The following is a 14,500-nucleotide window of genomic DNA, read 5'->3' on the forward strand; positions in this document are numbered from 1 at the left end:
GAGTGGATTTAACCCCCGGGCGAGTAAATATTGGCCCAAGCAGCACACATTTGGTACTAGGTGGCGAGTAGATTTTTTTGTGTGGCGAGTAGATTTTTTGGTGATTTGTCAACCACTGTGTGTGTGTGTGTGTGTGTGTGTGTGTGTGTGTGTGTGTGTGTGTGTGTGTGTGTGTGTGTATATATGTATGTATATATCTAGTATCTGTTGGCTTAATATGATAGAATCCAGATAGAAACCTCTTCTTCAAGCTGAGAGAAATCACAGATCCCAATATTCATTTGTCGTGTTTAAGAGTTGGCTAAACTCATTCCAAATATTTGGAAGACTTGAAGCATAGTATTTTTCACAAGTACATTTTCTTCTGTCCAGCATAAAACCATTGTTGAATGTTCCATGATGCAAGCTGCTTAGATTAACCTCACCAGGAAACAACACAGTACTTTACAGCTGATCCTCAGAGACCTGAGTTTATCTCACTACTTACTGTAGATCACAAAAGTATATGCCAGAAGGATCCTGTCCTATATAACAATAACAACTTTATTTTATATGGCGCATTTCTCAAATTGCTTTACAATTACAGTATAGTGCGCAGTACACAGCACATGGGAATTTTTACAGACACATTCCCTGCCCTTGTAATCTGTTTTTGATGTCTGCGGCACAGGGAGATAAAGTGACGTGTCCAAGGTCACAAGGAGCTCACCGGAAATTGAACCAGGTTCCCCTGATACAAACGCTGTGTCATTTGTTTCCAGAGTCAGTGTCGTTACTCACTGAGCCACTCCTTCGCCTTATGCTGGTAATACAGACAAGGTATTTCCACTGTATTGAACCCAAATCAAATACCCAATTGTTAAATAATAAAATAAATATACAATGTTGGATAATATAATTTTATTAATTCAGTTCCCGAATAGAAACAAGAAATTAAATTCTATCAATTAATAAAGATTAGTAAATAAGTTAACATTCTAATAGTGAATAAGTGAATAAGTCTGTAGCACAATAACAATTCTATATGCAATATAAAATATATAAACCAAATACGTAGAGATATGTTTGTATAGTATAACTAAAGGGTCCTATAGATACATTTATTTTTGCGATGGCCAGCTAGCTATGTGGAGAAGAATGCAGAGAGGTGGAACTAGTATTTGGATTGATGTCTGGTTGTTGGTTAACCTTTTTCTTTTGTAATACATTTCCAAAAGTAGAATAGTCCGTTTCCACACACGTATGGATAGATATTTGAAAGACGTTAGTGGCATATTTTAGCTGCAGTCCCCCCACAAATGACCTATCTTGAAAGTGAGCTCAATGTGATATTGCATATGCATATTGCCGACCTCTTTTTTGGGGGGTGAAGGGGTTCTAGCTGTTTGTGATAGTATTTTAATTGTAAAAGGCCAGAAGCCTGCAGTAGAGTGTTCCCATGGACTTCCATGTGTCTGCGGTTTATCGTAGCTTGCACCACCCCACCATTACATCACAGAGCTGTTTCTCATGCAGATTTGAAAGATACTGTAATTCAATTGAAAGTGAGCAGATACAAACCACCCTATTGTATAATATGTTATAATATCATAAAAAGTCAAAAATATGCATGCAGAGAAAAGACACCTTTAAAACGTTGTTACCGTTTACTGATATCCCAGATACAGTTCAGTAGATTTTGAACTCTGATGTTTTGTTTATTTATGTCCACAATCAATTTCTGCTATAATAACTTTAATTTTGGTGGAAGCGTTGGTGGTGTTGAATGTAGCATGTATTTTCTGAATATTAGTTTCAGGGCACAGCTTGGCAGTATCTTATATATACGGTGTGTATGTGTACAGTATATATCAGCAGCAGACATTGTCAGCCCACTGCTGGATGAAGGCCTCCCCAATGATTTCCCAAGTACTGCGGGTAGCAAGCCGCTCTTATCCATGTTGCTCCAATAAATGTTCTGATTTCCGCGTCCCATCTTACTTATGGTCGTCATCTTGGCCTTTTAATCTCCCTTGGAATCCGGTCGAGTACAATCTTTGTCCAACTATGGTAATTTCTTCTTGTGATGTGTCCTGCCCACTGCCATTTTAACTTCTTCACCTTTGTCACAGACTTTTATTTGGTTTTGAACCTATCCATTTTTCCTGTCTCTTCGGTTAATACCCAGCATACAGCTCTCTATACTTATTGGCGTTGTCTGAAGCTTTTGAATTATTTTCGCATTTTTAGGCAAAATACACTGGTCGAAAACTTTCCTCCTGAGGCGTCCCCTGACGATTGTCTTGTTTCTTCCTAATGCGTTCTATCCCATCTTCATTTGTCTATTAATATAATTCAAACGGTTCCCATCCATTGTTGTCTGCCCACCTAGGTAGATATAGTCGTCAACTTCTTCTAGTTCTATTCCATTTATGTTGATCTTTCCAGGCTTTTCATATTTGTTGAATATCACTTTGGTCTTGTTGAGAGTCATATGGAAGCCCACTTTCTTGCTTGCTTTGGTGAGTTCTGAGTTGCTGCTGGAGGTCTTCTGGACTTTTGGCAAAAATAAGAATGTCATCTGCAAATTTTAGGTGGCTCACCATTGATTTTGATTCCCCTTTTCTCCCAATTCATTGTCTTGAACAATTGTTAAAGTATTGCTGTAAAAAGTCTTGGTGACATGGTATCTCCCTGCCGCACACCCTTGCTGAGTGTTATCTTGCTTGTATCTTCATGTAATCAAATGATGTGGCAGTATCATAGATGTTTTTTATAATGTCAATGTACGCTTCTTCAATACTTAATGCATACTCCTGAGGTATATGCTTTTTCATAATCTACGAATCCTAAACGGAGTGGGAGTTTGTATTCATTACTTCTGGAAATCACTTCCTTTATGGCTTGTATGTGGTCCATTGTGTTCTATCCTCCACGAAATCCTGCTTGTTCTCCTGGCTGGGCAAAGTACAGTGTCTGTTGCAGCCGATTACTGAGTATCTTGGAAGTGGGCTGATTGACCTGTAGTTCTTGAGGGCTTATTTGTCCCATTTCTTAGTGGGATGAGGATAACTACTGTATGGCATTGCCTCATTCTCATGGAATTTTCCTGTTAAAGCAGCACGTAAAGAGTTTTGCAAGAATTTTCTCTATTTCCTCCTTCTTCATGGATTTTATTGCTTTTGCCACTTCTGGAAGGACACATGGTACATCATCTGTATTTTTTTCTCACTCTTCTCTGCTGAATCCATGCCCTGTTTTATCGGTGTTCTCATACAATTTCATGTACAGTAGAAGTCCTCAACTCGGTTTATGATAAGAACACAGTCTTTTACTGTTGATCCATCATCTTCTTTGAATGCAGTGATTTGCTTCTTCCCAACCATACGTCATTGCTTTGTCTTCTTTAAGCTTATGTTATTTTCAATAGCCTTGTTCACCATATCACAGTTACATTTCTTTCATCTTCAGTTATACTTTTGCAGATTGTCGCGCACAGCTCTGCATGTTCAAACACTTGTTCTTGTGTCTTGGAATGGCTTCATTTCTTTTTGTCTCCTCATTAATTGCTTTGTCTGATCTGATATTTTCTTTCCCTGGTTTGTGTTAGCAATTCCTCCAGTTTTTTCTGTGCATTCAACTACAATCTTCATACTGTAAGTTCTTTGTAATTGTTGGTTAAAGTGTCCCCTTGCATCTCGAGCAAGCTGAAGCAACATTTCAGTTCTAGTTACATTTCTTTGCTATTATTCCTGAGGTAATTGATGTTGATTGTCTTTTTCTTCTTTTTAATCAGTTTTCTTCTTTCATCTAGACATTCCAATGCAACTATTTTGCAGCGAACCAACTGGTTATCAATCCTTGTGTAAAAATGATTAAGAACTGTGCAGTTTTAAATCCCGCGTTTCTTGTTAGGATATAGTCAATTTAATTCTTGATTCCATTGGGTCCATTCTATGTCCATGTGACAGTTTTCTTTGTTGTTAAGTTGTTTCATCTCATGGTAGAAGCCCCCACTTCATTGTCTGTGTGACTTGATATTGGGGCATACACTTGGATTATTTGACTGAATGACTTATTCTGGCTGCTTTCTTCGATGAGCTTTCATACTCCACTATGTTGCTCTCTTGTTAACGATCAAACATACACCACCAATTCTTCCATTGTCTGTATCTAGGTGTCCACTTTTTGAGTTCAGTTAGACCTTCATATTTTCATCTTACTTAATGACGGTCAACAATATCCCATTTAATTTCTCTGATTAGAGAAATGCGTCTGATCGTTAATGCGTCTGATCAGACGTTGTAGGTAGCCAGAATTAGGATTGAATGGCCGCTTACATTTAACGTCCGGGGATTCTTAGCACCCTCTGCCTTCTTCCTGAATGCTGTGAAGCCCATGGACAATGTACCCTCCAGAGAATGAGGGCCATTGCTTTGTCATGCGTACCGCATTTGGTTGTTGAGGCCTTACTTGCCATGCCGGCCTCGTTTGCATGTTGGTAAGTACCCTTTAGTAGCGCAGGATGTGATCTCTCCTGGAAATCAAGCTCAGACACTGCGTCATGGAGCTCCTGTAGTGCCAGACCCCATAATGTAGTGCCTATGTCTTGGGGCACCCAAAAGGTTAATGTTCTCCTTCGCCTCTTGTAAGTCCAAGCCCTCCAGGATGGGAATCACTGTCTTATAGCATTACCTCTCCAAATGCCCCAAATTCCCCATGGCTACACTTAATCTAGCAGTGATATTACAAAGGTGCACTGACCTGTGCATTTGTGTGTATTTGCTACCAGTTGTAATACATTTTAATAGACCAACATTCAACTATATTTGATTGATTTAGCAACAAACAAAAAGAAAAATAGAACTTGCACTCACTCAAAATAGTAGCTTAACCAATAAAACCTCACCTGGGTTTCATAGGTGCTCAGATCCTATGTCTCCACCGTTGGCCATTAATAATCAATACAAAAAATCAGGCCCGAGAGAAGTCCCCTATGTGCCCAAATTATGTTGTCTTATATCTTTTTTCTATGATGACTTTTTTTTATGTATACCGTGTGAGAATTTTGTATCAAAACATCCATCGCCATACTGCTTTAGAAATACCATTTGGTCTTACTCAATGCTGTGGCATTGAGTGAGGGGGGAGGGGGGATGTAAAAGGAAAAGAGAGAGAGAAAGGGGTGTGTGTAGGGCCGCGCATATAGTGCTGGCGATGCGACCGATAACCTCACCCGTCATCACCAGCGAAAGTTGTCATTTGATTTGAAGCAACTGTCGCCTGCGACGTCACCAAAGGGAGCGGGCCGCGGTCTCTGATTAGTTTAGAGACAGTCACATGTGGCGACTGTCTCTAAAAAAATCAAATAGACCCGGCTTCCAAATTTTCAGGCGCGACGTCGCTCCGTCTCACTTACTATAAGCGCTGGCTACGGAGTCAATTGATTTGTTTTGGAGCGACGTCGCATCGCCGTCGCAAGGCACTGTAAGCGCAGCCTAAGAAGGGAAGAGGGAGAGAGGGGTGTGCATAAGAGGAGAAGAGGGGATATGAGTGGGGGATGGGGATATGCGCGAGGGGGGGGGGGGTGAGGGGAAGAGACGGGAGTGTGTGAGGGGGAGAGGGGGGGGGGCGTTGAGGGGGAAGTGTGGTGAGGTGAGAGGGGGACCGGTGAGGGGAAGAGAGGCGGGGAAGGGTGAGAGTGGAAGAGGGGCGGGAGAAGAAGGTTGAATGCCACTGCACTAGTATTTCACACCAAAACCAACTCACAGGCAGGAACACTGCAACTGCAACAACTGTTTTCTTTGCAACCTTTCAGATGCCATCACTTATCTAAAATCAGGCTGGAGCAGTGGATTTTAGCAGCCTGTATTCCAATATTAGAACAGAAGTGTATGTGTGTGTGTGTGTGTGTGTGTGTGTGTGTGTGTGTGTGTGTGTGTGTGTGTGTGTGTGTGTGTGTGTGTGTGTGTATATTCATGTGTGTATTAATCACAGAAAAAGGACACGTGGTTTATGTTAAATTCATCACATGCTGTAGCTTACAGTATATAATAAGCATCAATCAGTAAGCTGACAACCGCAGCATGTTTTCCATATGGAATAAAAATGTACTTCATAAATCTACATTTCTTCTTGATTACATACACGTCTTTAACCGCCTATTGTACATTTTATGACCGTAAAGTATGTCCTCTCCTTAATTTGAAGGCTTTTTTGTTTTGTTTTGAATTTGCTAATAAAACCTTCAAAGTAACTCGCCATTCCACACGGACACTTTTTTTGTATTGAAAAACTATTTGTTTTAGCGAAAAAGGATCACTGTTGTTTTACTGTAAATCCTCTACATAATCATTGTGCTTATGACATCCTCATACTAGCCAGGACATACTTGAAAAGAGAGAGAACTCTCAATGTATTATTATTATTTTTTTAACACCTCTTTAATCATCAATATATCAACCCACATTAAAGTATTATTCCCATTCATGTCATTTAAATTGCTGTGTACACATTCTGTCTGTGTCACACCCTGAATCCAGTTAACAAAGTAGGGTACGGAGGCAAGCAGATCAAAATTACTGGGCATCAACTCGTACTTTGTGTGTTTTCTTAATTAGTAGATTTTTACATAAAAGCCATGCTTTAAAATAGCAATATATTGGATCATGGAGTGTGAGCATGGAGGCAAAACCAACGTTACGTAATTTGCATTTGACCTTTTCAGACTCCAGATCTCTCTTTAGACGCTTCAGGCTAAGGCCCCGCTGCCTCAGACCACGCGCCCGCACTGCAGACAGGCGGCGCGTGGAGAGGCACTTGACCGCGATATGCGGTCTGTAGGGAGAGAGAGTGGGAGCTGGAGCGGGGGGGGGGGGGGCGTGACCAAAACGGGTCGGGTGGGCGGGGTGTTATGACGTGGGGGGCGGGACCATTACACACAGGCACACACATGGAAACCCCTCTGCCTTGTTGCTTCTCCCCCCCCCCTCCCCAATATGCTGCTGCTGCTGCCTCTCCTCCCCGGGAGACGAGCTCAGCAGCCGGACCTGACCGCAACGTCCCTAGCTCGCGCAGCCTGAAACGGGCACCGGAGGAAGGGGAGGTGAGGCGGGGAGGAATGTTGCCATGCTGCACAGAGGACACAAACTCCCGTAGCTCGAGACAGCTCCCCTCCTCCCCATCTCATTGGCTCCCAGCCGCACCACGTGACGCGTCGCCGCTTGGGATCACGATCCTCGTGTATCCCCTGCTGGCTGACGCGTCACAGTGCGCAGCGAGCCTTGCAGAGAGGAGGGACTGGGGCCAGCTCGGAAGGAACATATGTCTGGTGAGTGACGCGGCCGCGCGCGCCACCGGATGCAGCGGGACCCAGGCCTAAAGCAGTAATACTACATCATCCCCCCTTCCCCTTTTCTCCTTATCTATATATGTAAAGCATGTGACAATGTATTACATTCTTACCTAAGCTGGCAATCGTTTGGTGCTCCCGTTATAAATATGTAAAAGAAAAAAAATCCGGCTTGTGTGCCTAACATAATGGCTGCTCAATCAGTGTCATTTAGCAGCTACAATGTATCCTTATATTACTAAGGTAACGTCTTTTGCTACAGTGTACAGCTCAAACTGCTGGTAATATCACAAACAGGAAAGTGTTGCAAAGATCATGCACTGCTTGGGAGGTGGGCTAAAGCCTGCTATAGAAATCAAAGGATGCCTTAAAACGCATTAAAAATGGCATAGAGTTGAATTTAAAAAATGTCGTATTCTCTAATACTACAGAAAATATGTATTTAAAAAAAAAAAAATTCACGTTTTGCTGCTTCAAACCTCTGCTAAAATTACTTGTTTGTGGTCCTAGTTGCATTGTCTATACTCAGGAGAAGAATGCCTATTTGTATACTTATACCCTGATAATCCTTTGTCGTGCCTACATTTCATACCTAAAGTAACGTAGTTGTATTCTTCATGCAGCTAATATGAGGCTCGGAATGATGTTTAAAGCATGTAGTCAAGCTCTGAAAAGAGGCATCTAAGAAGGGATATAATTACTATAGTATTTACAAATATATTCAAGGTCAATACAAGGAATTTTTATTCCCAAGAACAGTACAAGCAACACAAGGTCAGTCCCTGAGATTGGAGGAAAGGAGATTTCACCAGCCGCAAAGGAAAGTGTTCTTGAAAGCATGGAAGTTAAAATGTGGAATGTACTACCCATGGAGGCTATGATGGCAGATACAGTGTATATCTTTAAAGCAGCAATCATGCTTTCCTTTTTTTTACATTTTTATTTTTAAAATAGATTTGAAGATTAACTGTGTTAATTTCAGCTCCACTTACCCCTTACTTCCTGAGATTTGTACCTCATTAGGGGGTGCCAGGAGCATCCCTGGCTGGTTTGTATGTGGGGAATATAATGGTGGCTTAAATGTCCCACGTCACGCGGACCAATAGAAAGTTGTGACGTCATCCCTTGCGGCTTTCTACTGGCCCGCATGACCAGGACCGTTAATCCTCTGGAGCTGCCACCAGCACCCCCTACAGAGGTAAGGATCTTGAGGAACAGGGGGTCCCCAGTGCTGAAATTAATGCAGTTGAGCTCCGGTGACCACCTGCTTCCCACCTAGCGGGAAAAAACCCCACACATGTTCTGCTCTTTTAAGAAAAGGTTAGACATCTTTTTAGAAAGGAAAGGTATACAAGGATATGCCAAATAAGTAAAACCTAGGAAGGATGTTGAGCTGGAGTGGGTAAGGAATTAATTTGTTCCTTATGAGAGGTAGTTGGATAATGTTCCACTGGGATTTTTTTGTTTGCCTTCCTCTTGATCAATATAACTACAAATCTAGGATGAGTTTCTCAGCCGATGTAATTCAACATAGGTTGAGCATATCTCCCTTCTGCCTCATCAACTTTATAACCACGTCACTAAAATACATAGTACAAAAATGTACAGTAGTAAACAAGTAAAGACATCTCCGGTAATAATTTTAGTGTTCTGCCTTACTTTTAACTTTAACAATCCCATATTTCCACTTCTCCTGCCAAAAAGATTTGCACAGCCCATAAATGTTTTAAGTCCTATTTATATTTAATTTCCTCTATCTTATGCGGGTGTTTAAAGCAAAGTTCCTATATTCCATGTGGAAAACGTAATGCCTGTAATGTTGCTACATGAGAGATGACAAAACTGGCAGTGATAGTTTGCTGCACCATAGTGTGTGTGTGTGTGTGTGTGTGTGTGTGTGTGTATGTGTATGTGTGTGTGTGTGTGTGTGTGTGTGTGTGTGTGTGTGTGTGTGTGTGTGTGTGTATTTTTTTTTTTCATACCAATTGTGTAGGTCACTTATGATTAAGAAAAAAGTATTTGTACTGTGGTTTCCTTAAAGTATATTTTATTAACAGTACCTAGACTAGAAATACAGTAGCAGGGAGCTACATATCCTGTGCTATCTTCTTATTTGTTAAATGATGATATCTAAAAGGTCGAAACAGCTGTCTGTGAGTAGGTTTACTGGCTATGCACTTCTTTAACCCAGGCTGTGCTGGAAAGCTGTGTAATACAGCAGGCATGCGCTTATATGGATCCATGTTAAATGATGAAAGGCAGGGTTGCAGACCTGTCTGAAACATGTGAATGTGCTCACAAGTTCTATTTTTATTTGCTATATTTGGTAAAGCAGCCAGTGATGTATGAGAAAGAAAGATTACATTTAGTGTGCAGTATGTATAATTTGTATGACGCACCATGAGTGATTAAATCCAGTTTTTACTTGGTACATGATGGAGCTCTATCAGCTATAATTTATAGCATATTTTTTCTGACACGCTTCAAATTCCTTTTGAAAATATAAATTTTATGTTGAACCTCAACATATTAATATGGCATGCAATCAAAATGCATGTGTATACTGTATAGTGTGTTATTAAACCCATGGCTGCTCTAGATTCAAGCTTTAAACAATCGGACCAGAGGAAGCTATGGAAATCCAAGTGAAACCTTAGTCCTCTTTCCTAAATGCAATGTACAGTGAAGGCTTTTTTTTATAAATGATTTATATATGTACTGATCCTAAAGATAAATTCATTCCCTTGGACTGTTCATAACTTATCTAGAGTCCGAAGGGAACCATGAATGCTCAAATAATATAAAGATAGCAAACAAAATGTTTGTACTATATAAATGTCTTTTAAAAAAAAACATTCTATGAACATTCACTATATCACTAATTGTTAGGTAGACAGAGACAGTGGGAATGCTAATAAATGTTTTTATCCTAAATAACCAAGTATTAGATGGCAGTACTAAACCGAGCAATGGGGTTCAGTCTCGTCATAAACGTTGTATCCTAAGTGATAAAAACAGCTGAAATAAAGAGCATGGGGAAATCTCTCCCTTAGTCTAAGAAATAATCTACAGGATATATATATATATATATATATATATATATATATATATATATATATATATATATATATATATATATATATATAAATTGGGAAGAGGAAAATGATGAAAGGAGGCTTTTCTCATTACTTCAGAAGTGGCCCCTGGCACAGGGGCTGCATAGAGGTCAGCTGCACTCTAGGGTTTGTGTTTTGTTGGATGTTAGGTGTATTATAGTCGATGAGTAAATGGAAGTTGCCGTTTGGGCATTTTGCTCTTGATGAAGGAGTTTTGCAGTTTTAAAGCCTGGATTGTGTCCAGATCAAATGCTTTACTGATGCTGAACTAGTCTAACCTCTCCAGTGCCAGAGGTGCTAGCAACCTATTGTGGAGCAATGTGTTGCAGGCAGGGACAGCGCAAGTCAATTCTGGAAATGTCTAAGGAGTCCTCAAGCTCACTAACCCTTGTAACCCCTCTGTTCATGGAATACTTTGCAGAGCCTGTCATTTAGTACAATCGGGATCCATGTTGTCATTGCTTTAAACACCCTCAGTCATTGGTCTTAAGCCAGATCTATTATTTGACTCCCAACGAATATCCTACTGTATTTATATGTAACTGAATTGCAATTACGTGTCTCTAAGGCAGTAGTTTCCAACTTTTCTTGGTTAAGGAACTGTATAATTATATTGTGAAATTCTGCAGAACCCCAACCCTATCTAATAGCAGATCCGAGATCAAATGCATTGTATGGAACCCCAACCCTCTCTTATAGCCCGGCTCTTCCACTCCCCCCTCGAGCCCACACACAGCTGCACTCTAGCGCGCGCGCGTGTGTGTGTACGCATGCGCGTGCCGCCGCCTACTGCCCGCCCGCAACCCGCCGCCTACTGCCCGCCCGCAACCCGCCGCCTACTGCCCACCCGCAACCCGCCACCTACTGCCCGCTCGCAACCCGCCTGCCTACTGCCGCAACCTGCCCACCCGCAACTTGCACGCCGCCACTTGAGGTGGGCAAGAGAGGGAGATGGGACATGCAGGGGGGGTGATGTTAGGGAGATGGGACATGCACGGGGGTGATGTGAGGGAGATGGGACATGCAGGGGGGGGGGGTGATGTGAGGGAGATGGGACATGCAGGGCGGGTGATGTGAGGGAGATGGGACATGCAGGGCGGGTGATGTGAGGGAGATGGGACATGCAGGTGGGGTAATGTGAGGGAGATGGGACATGCAGGGGGGGTGATGTGAGGGACATGCAGGGGGGGGGGGGGTGATGTGAGGGACATGCAGGGGGGGTGATGTGAGGGAGATGCGACATGCAGGTGGGGTAATGTGAGGGAGATGGGACATGCAGGGGGGGTGATGTGAGGGACATGCAGGGGGGGTGATGTGAGGGACATGCAGGGGGGGTGATTTGAGGGACATGCAGGGGGGTGTGTGATATGAGGGGTGCTGGGGAAGATATGATGATGATGATGATTTTACCCGTGCAGCCTGATTTAAAAATATATATATATATATTGGGGGGGGGGGGGGGGTCTTTTAAAATTGTATTGGGTGTCTTTTTTAAAAATGTATTGGCGGGGGCGGGATATTTTTATTATGTCTTGCGGGTTGGGGTTATATGTATTTAGAGGGGTGGAGGTTTTTGGTATGTATTTTGTGGGGGGGATTGAGTGATAGTGGGGTAATTGATGGAAGGCAGGAGCGAGTAAGAGTGAGACGCAGGGGAGATAAATACATGCGAGGCGGGAGGGGAGGAGAGTGAGTGAGATGGAGGGGGAGAAATACATGGGTAGAGGGTGGGAAATAGAGGGGGCTCGTGAGGGGTGAAATTAGCCTAAGGCCGCGCTTATAGTGCCGGCGACGCTGACGTCAGGCTGCGGTTGCTCGAGAAATCAAATTGAAGTGACTTCCAGTGAGCCGCCGCACCGTCCTTTTGCTCCAACTATAAGCGCATGTGACGGCGTCAATACATTGGTTTTGATGCGACGTTGCCAGCACTACAAACGCAGCCTAATATGTGTCAGCCAGATAGGGGTTCCCCGAGATTTTTCAAAATTCTTCAAGGGTTCCTCCAAACAAAAAAGTTTGGGAATCACTGCTGTAGATATATGGATGAGGTTTGCAGGATCTGCAACCAAACATGACCATGTATTCAGAGGTTTTTCATTTAGGAAATCTTTGAATAAGGTGCAACAATGCATCAGTGTGTCTAAATAAACTGTATTTTTAAGGATTTTTTAAAATGAAACTTGGCGTTTGTGCAATTTCTCTATACTCTTATGCATGTGTATTGCAGAGGTCGGTTGATTTTTTGTTTGTTTTTGGTTGCCACCCACTTATCCGGTATCTACTTTTAGTAGCTGTTCAGTGATGTACCTATAAATTGTGTGCTCATACAGAGACAACCATTGAAGTATATGAAGCCACTGAATATGGGAACGAGTCCAGGAAGCTACAGTACAAGCTTTTTCAAATGTGCGTTTCTCTTTAGTGAAGGGATTTCACTCTGCCCTGTCCTAACTGTGTTTACACTGACGGCACATTAAAAAGGATGTTAATAAAATGTTGTTACGTTGGTATTACACCCCCAAAAGACTACGGCTGCGCTTATAGTGCTGGTGACGGCGAAGCAACATCGCGTCAAAACAAATGCATTGCCGCCGTTGCGTGCGCTTATAGTGAACGCGACGGTTTGGTCGCGATCGCTGGAAGTCATCTCAATTTGATTTTTCCAGCGTCTCGTCGCCGGCACTATAAGTGTAGCCTAAAGCAGATGTTCCCGGAGGCTTCTGATAGATGGAGGGGATATGGACATTTAGGAGACCTGGCACATATCTGGTGGTATTATCCAGTAATGCAGACATACTGGAAGACCGGTTTGAAATTAATAAAAGAGGTGACGGATATTAAGATTCCGTTAGATCCAACCTTAATTATTCTAGCCAAACCCATGGAAAATGTTTATCACTACACACTTACATTGATTTTGCATATACTGACAGCGGGCTAGAGGCGCTGTAGCAGCAACGTGGAAAAAGACACTCCCGCCCTCCAGAAGAGAGGTTATTAGAAGCGTAAATGAAGTCCGATTAATGGAAAAACTCACCTAATTTCTGAAACACACTACAGGAAAGTATGATGGGGTCTGGGATCCCTGGGATGCTGGATAGGGGAGGGATCCCGAAAGGAGAGGGGGTTTGGGGTAGAATGTGCTGTTTATAAAATGTTGTATGAAATGTAATGTGACTGTTGATGCTTGTAAGGCTGCGTCCATAGCACTGGAAGCCGTGCTGAGCCGTGCGGGCGCTCCGCGCTGAGCCCCGGCGTCCTCAATGAGGATGCCTTGAGAGGGGGCTCACGCGAGCGTCCGCAGGCGTGCTGACACGTTGGATTTTTCAGCCGACAGGCAAAGCTGTTTTTCAGAGCGCTGTCGGCTGAAAACATCCAATCAGCGTGAAGCAGTGTCAACTTCACGGCGCCGTGACGTTGGTGCGTCGTGGGCTATTGGCCCAGCGATGTCACTGCGCCGGCTCCCCCCCCCCCCTATCGCGCACGCTGGCTCACCTGCACGTGCATGAAATCGCACAGGATTCAGCAGGCGAACCTCAGCGTCAGCGCGGCTCCGAACTGCTCCCCCCTGTATGGACGCAGCCTAAGAAGTCTGATATAAAATGGTTATTCCCCACCAACATTTTTCTTTTTTGTACCCCCCCTCCCCCTTCCCATTTGTGTTTGAAAACTTTAATAAAAATATAAGTAAAAAAAAAAAAGGAGGATGTTAATAAGCAGAGTTCTGTGAAGATAATTAGAAAGTATAAAAACACAGCTAGTTATTCCAAGTGCATGCTGAGCATTCCATTAAATGTATATGTGCAGCTTATTTCTGTCCTTTACTTTTATTCCCCATTATAAAACCCGTTAATGAAGTTATAAGTTACTATACAGTACTAACATTCATAGGTATTTTTTTTTTTTTTTTATATGCATTGAAAATAATGATTTATCTTTTTGGATCACCTATAAGAGAGCCCTTACCAGATTAAAACCCTATTCTTGGCAACGCAGTAAAGAAATTAATTTATATCACATAAGCACATCCTCTTCTGACAACTTAATCAGTTTC

The 14,500-nt window shown here is 42.5% G+C and overlaps 2 protein-coding genes across 5 annotated transcripts in view; one reads left to right on the top strand and one right to left on the bottom strand.

The window, feature by feature from the left end:
- LRRFIP2 (LRR binding FLII interacting protein 2) overlaps positions 1-14,500 on the bottom strand; it is a 501,877-nt gene that overhangs the window by 442,755 nt on the left and 44,622 nt on the right. The gene's annotated exons all lie outside the window — the stretch shown is intronic.
- Positions 1-14,500, top strand: part of GOLGA4 (golgin A4) — a 145,226-nt gene that overhangs the window by 110,323 nt on the left and 20,403 nt on the right. The window lies entirely within an intron of this gene.

The sequence above is a fragment of the Ascaphus truei genome, chromosome 2 (genome assembly GCF_040206685.1).
Source record: "Ascaphus truei isolate aAscTru1 chromosome 2, aAscTru1.hap1, whole genome shotgun sequence".
NCBI lineage: Eukaryota > Metazoa > Chordata > Amphibia > Anura > Ascaphidae > Ascaphus > Ascaphus truei.